The 6,000-nt window shown below is 35.2% G+C and overlaps 1 long non-coding RNA gene across 1 annotated transcript in view; it reads right to left on the minus strand.

Annotated features, from left to right (window-relative positions):
• LOC140614422 (uncharacterized) overlaps positions 1 to 5,530 on the minus strand; it is a 34,817-nt gene extending 29,287 nt beyond the window's left edge. The window contains exon 1 of the long non-coding RNA XR_012015283.1: positions 5,308 to 5,530. This is a non-coding gene — a long non-coding RNA (uncharacterized lncRNA). The remainder of the gene's footprint in view (positions 1 to 5,307) is intronic.
• Positions 5,531 to 6,000: the final 470 nt, after the last annotated feature.

Consider the following 6,000-nt stretch of genomic DNA (forward strand, 5'->3'; position numbering starts at 1 on the left):
ATGATGTGATATTAAAGAATATCTAATTAAACTGGTGGATTGAGAAACCACCTACCTTAAGAGGAAAAAAACTATTAAATATTAAAAGCATAGTATAAATATAATTAAAAGAATGAAAATTGAAACAGCTCAATGCAAACTGTGGCAATGGGAAATGAAATTTTTTAAAAAGGCAAATAGAAACAAAAATTTTGAGGAAAAGATATAGTGAAAGTGATAAATGTGTACAAACATTTAACAGTAAAATCAAAATTAAATACTTGCTTTAAATATTATAGTTGTAGAGTATAATGATTTAAGCAACCTAGAAAAAGTAGGACTGATTTCATGTACAGCTTTCTGAGGATATTTATTTCCTGTATGGAAAATGTAGCACAAAAAGAAGTTTTTATAAATTCTTATCTATCTTTTGCATGTGTTCATAAATTATGTTACGTACTTTTAAAGATTGGAGTATTTCACGTTTGCTTTGAACGTTTAAAATTTTTACATGAAGTAAAATGATTAGGATCTGTTCCTTCATCTTCTTCCTTTTTCCATAACTGAACATTGCTTTGAGTTCACAGGCTCCTCCACAACTACACAGATATGCAACGTAAAAGAAACTGTTTTGACCATAACTTTCTGATTTGTATACAAATGCTACAAATATGAAACTAAACTTGAATGATTTTTGAGAATTTTTGGTACAAGAGAAGAAATAATCTATTAATCAAAAGACTACCAGTCAGAAACATTTTTCTTTTGTGTGTGTGTGATAAGGAAAAACAACAAAAATAAAAACGCATCAATTGTTTACTACATGGGTTTGCACTTCCATAAGATTTCATCTCCCTGGAACATTGTCCTCATGCTACCATAGATGGTAGACGTTCTTAAATTACTTTGCTACTTATACAAATAAACAATTAAGTGTCCATATAATAAAGTTTATGCACATGTGGAATATGTTTATAAGTAGTTATATGCATGTCATTATGTATATTACAGCATAAACTGACCCTTATACATGATCTCATGTAACATGCATAAATAAGCAACTGGATTTCATGGCCTTGAAATGTATTTTTTTTTTTTTTTAGTCAACCAAGCACAATTGAAAATTTAATTTCATTCATGAAAAATCAAAAGGTTTTAATAATAAACATGCTGTGTAAATAAGCAAGATTGTGATCACAAATGTTCTCCATTAGTCTGCGTAATAGAATTGACTTGTAATGAACTTAAGCATGAAAAAAATCGTCTTTGGGGTATATCGTGTTGCCATTGACACTTAAAACAGCACTCTTTTCTGTTCTTGATGTCAGTGCAAAATCTTTAAAATGAAAAATCCTTTTCTCATCCCTTTACCTAATACTCAGAAAAAGGCCACTACTTACTTTCTGCCATAATAAGGATCTTCAAGAAATGGTTATACTGCTAAGAAGTAAAGGCCTTTGTGCTAACCACAAGGTGTCTCCAATCTTTAAATCCTCCAGATTCACTCCCTTCCCTGTTCCATATCTCAATACCAAGTGAATCTATATGATCACACTGTCACATTTGGAAACTTTAAAAACACTCATCCAGATGTAAACTGAAAGTGTATTACTTTTGAAGACATTCTGTCAAACTTAAATATATATGCAAAAATATATATTATATTACATACAAATTATAGTTGTATATTATACGCTTATAATATAGTACATATTAAATAAGAATTTACCAATTATTTATGACTTAATATTTGGAACTTGGTCTCTTAAAAATAGTGATACAATACCAAAAAAAGCGGGGGGGGGAGTTTAACATCAAACTTCATTTCAGTTTATGTATCATCGAGATTTAATTTTTAAATAGTCCCATCATCCAGCTACAACCAGCAACTCCAAGGGAATTACAATTTCATAGTGGACTATACACACCCTCAAATATCCACAAATGCAACTAATTCCTGGTTTTTGCAAACCAGAGCTATTGGTGAAAAGCAATTACTAAAGCTCACCTCATTATGAAGTATGAATGTATAACTAAGAATGAATCTTGCTTCACAGAATTCCAACTACAGAAAGCCTTTCTAATTCAAGGCCATGTATGGCTTATCTCCCTCTGTACACAGAGACGGAATGTCGTGTGTGTGTGTGTGTGTGTGTGTGTGTGTGTGTGTGTGTTTAATGGGATGCTGTTTATCCCACTATATCTTACCACTCTGTCTCTTTGGATAACAATCACAGGACCCAGATGCTAAGGGTAAGTGATATTTTCCCACAAGCGGCTTCTGGCTCCTTGGCAGACGTGGTAGGCAGTTGTGTTGGCAGCCGCTGCGCTGCCTCTGGCTCTCTTGTGTGGCTTTGCTGTTGAAGGGATGCTTGGCCTGCCCTGTCCTCCTGGATACCATTTCCCTCTGACAGCCCTTGGGTTTTGTGAAGCTTTATTCTGTGCAAATCCCTTGTGCAATCTCTGGATGAACTCTCCAAAGGCAAAATAGGGCCTTTCTTTATAGTTGTGCCTGATGATCAACTGAACTGCTATTGCAGGTACTCAGGAAAACCCAAACCCAAACTTTTCCAGTCCTTGTGGGTATTTTGTTCTCCTTTCTGTTCTTGTTTTCCCTCTCAGCACATTGTATCCCAACCTAATTGCCAGGGGGTTGGCCAAATGATTTTGTATAAATGCTGCGCTTTGTGATTTTTATGTTGTAATTTATGTGATTTTTAAAAGTCCTTTGTTTCCCCCCATATCCATCATCATAAATAATTTTTGACGATTTTTTTTCTCAGATCATAAATAACATTATGAAAGAAGTCTTGTAGAAAATGCAAAGAAAGAATTTCGTGAATTCCCTGGGCCATGGGTTGATGAACTATTTAATGAAACGAAGTAGCGTGCTTCTGATATTGATACAGAAGTAATACTTCATTCCCTGCATGCTTGTAATCTGGATGACATTTTGAAGCATGTGCTCAAGTTGTACAAACAAAGGCACACAGCAGAGCCAAAGATGGTTTCAAAGACACCAATATAACTGTCTGCCGCATAATTTGTGAGACATTTTCACGTTTCCTCACAGTGATATCACAAAAGTAGTCATAAATGTGTATCAGGGATTAAACGATTCGCTGGTTTACCATATGGCTGACCACAATCCCCAAGGAAAAACAATATTTGGGGGAACTGATAGCCATATTTTCTTTGTAATCTGAAATATCAACAAAGATCCCAAGTTTTCTGAAAGAAATACCAGGCGCATTTTGCAGGGAAACGCTCACTCCATTTAATCCTGGGTTGAAATGATTTCTTTCTAATTTGCCATTTTTATCTATGTGACTGCAAAGCCCTTGAATTATTGATAGTATAGTTTTATAGTGTAACAAGTAAATTGCTACCTGGTCAAAAAAAACAAACAAAAAACAAACAAACAAAAAAAAAAAACAAGACTTACACAGGTGTTACATGGGTCTTCAGGTAATTATCTAAAGTGCTTTCTTACCACAGTCTTCCTGTGTTGTATGGAGAACTGAAAATTCTCTGATGTGCTAGGTGATAATATTAAAAATTAAGAACAGATATAATTTAGAGAAGAGCATCACTGAAGCCTCACAGGGAACTGAAGATCTCTCCTCAAAGCTTTAACTCTGCTTTGGTAAAGTTTGTTTGTAATATCCAATCCTCTCTCAGGCGGGGCATGTATTTATTGTATACAATGTTCTGCAAACCATGTGCTTCTAGCTCAGTCAGGAAATTATCACATTCCAACGTGATTCCAGTATTCTGATTTGCGAAAAAAATAAAATCCAATTCTAGTTAAGCAATTCTAGTTTAGGAGCAATTCTAGTTAAGCTAGGATAAAACCCCAAAGATTGTTGACAATTAGGTTTGCTGTGAAGTATTTGATCTGATCTCTCCGTTCATGGATCAATTCTGCTCTTTCTTAAATGTAAAACGTTTAATAAATATTTCAGGAAACTTTAAAGAAATGTTAAAGGTTTCTGTTAAGCATTCTGACCATCCACCTTCTAGTTCTGTGAAACATGGCACTTTCCAGAGTGACAACTGCTAAATTTTGGCTTCTCCTTTTCTATGTTACATAAGAATCCAAAAGGTTGTAATTATGTATCTATACACTATTCCATAGCAATTTAGACAACATTCCTCTGCTAGTAACTTTTTTCATTTTCACAAATAAAAATTTAGATTACACTGCTTGAGCTTTTCCTCTCACAAGGTTTGGGAATGTATAGTTCTAGGTTTAAAAGACCTGAAAAGATCATGTTGAAAAGGTATATTTATACCAGCAGAGTCCCTGGTAGCATTCTCCAAAACAATAAGCAAAAAGAAAACTAAAACTATTTTTGGTTCTCTTTCTACCAGAAGGTGTCACTATTGGGACTACAAGGTAGCGATCCCAAGACATCTAACAAAATTTACTTGAGAGAAGATCATGCATTACCTGTATAATCCAGAAGGTAATTTACTGACGTGCTCACCAAACTATCCTACGAAACATTGCTTGACTAAAATTCTATCTCAAATAAACACGAAATGATTTGAAATATGAAATGACCCTGCAGAAAGCAAGCAGGGAGAAATCCTAAGGTTCAAGAGATTGGTCATTGCAACAAAAAATAACCCATGGGATTTTTGAAAGGCAATTGAGGTGTTTTCTTGGTATGCTCCCATTTCAAATAATATTGAATATAAAAATATAAATGTTGTAAAACAAGAAAAGAGGGTTTTGTCTTTTGAAAACTTTCAAAGTTAAATGACACTTGTGGAGTCGGGTGATTTTTTCAAAGAGAAAAACACCCCCAAGTTTCCCCATGCAGAAACACATCACATATATCCTTATCCTAAGAAATACTAAATAATTTTAAGCTTCTGGTGGGAAGATTAAATCTTCTCTCTTTTTTCCTCCCAAAGTTTTTTCCTCTAGAAAGAGCAATGAGTCTATTCTTGGCTTAATTTGATGAAAACGTGCTGCAATGATATTTTCATGTTTAATCTCACTTGGGGAGACTATGTTTGGTCCATATTCCTTCACTATAAGTGGGAAAGCTTGGCAGTAATCTTCTGCTTTGCAATTAAGCAAAAAGTAATTTTTGGATACTTTAGTTCTATCTAAAGATTCAACTTTTTCTTAAATTTGCAAATTGAGGGAAATATTGTAGGAGTATGTGTGTCAGCAGGGTGCCCCGTCCACCACCCCTTGCACACAATGTTAAGAAATAAAATTCCCTGTTTGAATGGCTTTAAATCTCACATTTGCACGAGATTCTGATGTACAAAGTAAAAAAAGAGAGAGAGAGAGAGAGAGAGAGAAATTACCTGTGATATCCTTGTTGAACAATCTGAACATATCTCAAAAGTGTCCAAGCAGCTCATGCATCAGAGCTTTATGATTCTTTTTATTACCTGAAAAGAAGCAGTTAGACATGACCACTTCAAAAGTGTGAACACGCCATTATTCAATGTTTTGTACGGTGTGTTCATCAGTGATCCACCTCGTGTGCAACTTGCCGGTCAGAGCTAGAAGTCATCCTCTTGCGGGCTTTTCTCTAAGGCGGTTCCATAGGACAAGTGCACTGAGAGGGACTCGCCAGTAGAGGCCTCTCTAGATTTGCCTTCTGCCTGAGAACTCTGGAATGAGCCTGGAATCCGCTGCGGTTAACACAACTACTTGAAAAGATTCTTGTTGCATAGGGAAAAAGATCACTCTTTAATGCCCTTTTAAGTTCCACGATGTTGATTAATGTTGCCCTTTACATTAATGATGTTTCAAGTAAAAGAAAACAAATTTAAAATGGATCAATTCTATTGAGGATGCATTAATTAGACAGAGACTGTGCCATATGCTGCGGCTGGAGGCTCTGCTGGCCTTTCCCTTGTAGTTACCTGTGTAAAATCCACCCTATCCTCTACATGAATGCCCAAGCTGAATAGCTATTTGAATGCAGGCTTTAGTTTGATTCGCCATACAAGGGGTACTGTGTCACTGTGTTTTCTTTCTAGGAGTCACTA

The sequence above is a fragment of the Canis lupus genome, chromosome 22 (genome assembly GCF_048164855.1).
Source record: "Canis lupus baileyi chromosome 22, mCanLup2.hap1, whole genome shotgun sequence".
NCBI classification, from domain to species: domain Eukaryota; kingdom Metazoa; phylum Chordata; class Mammalia; order Carnivora; family Canidae; genus Canis; species Canis lupus.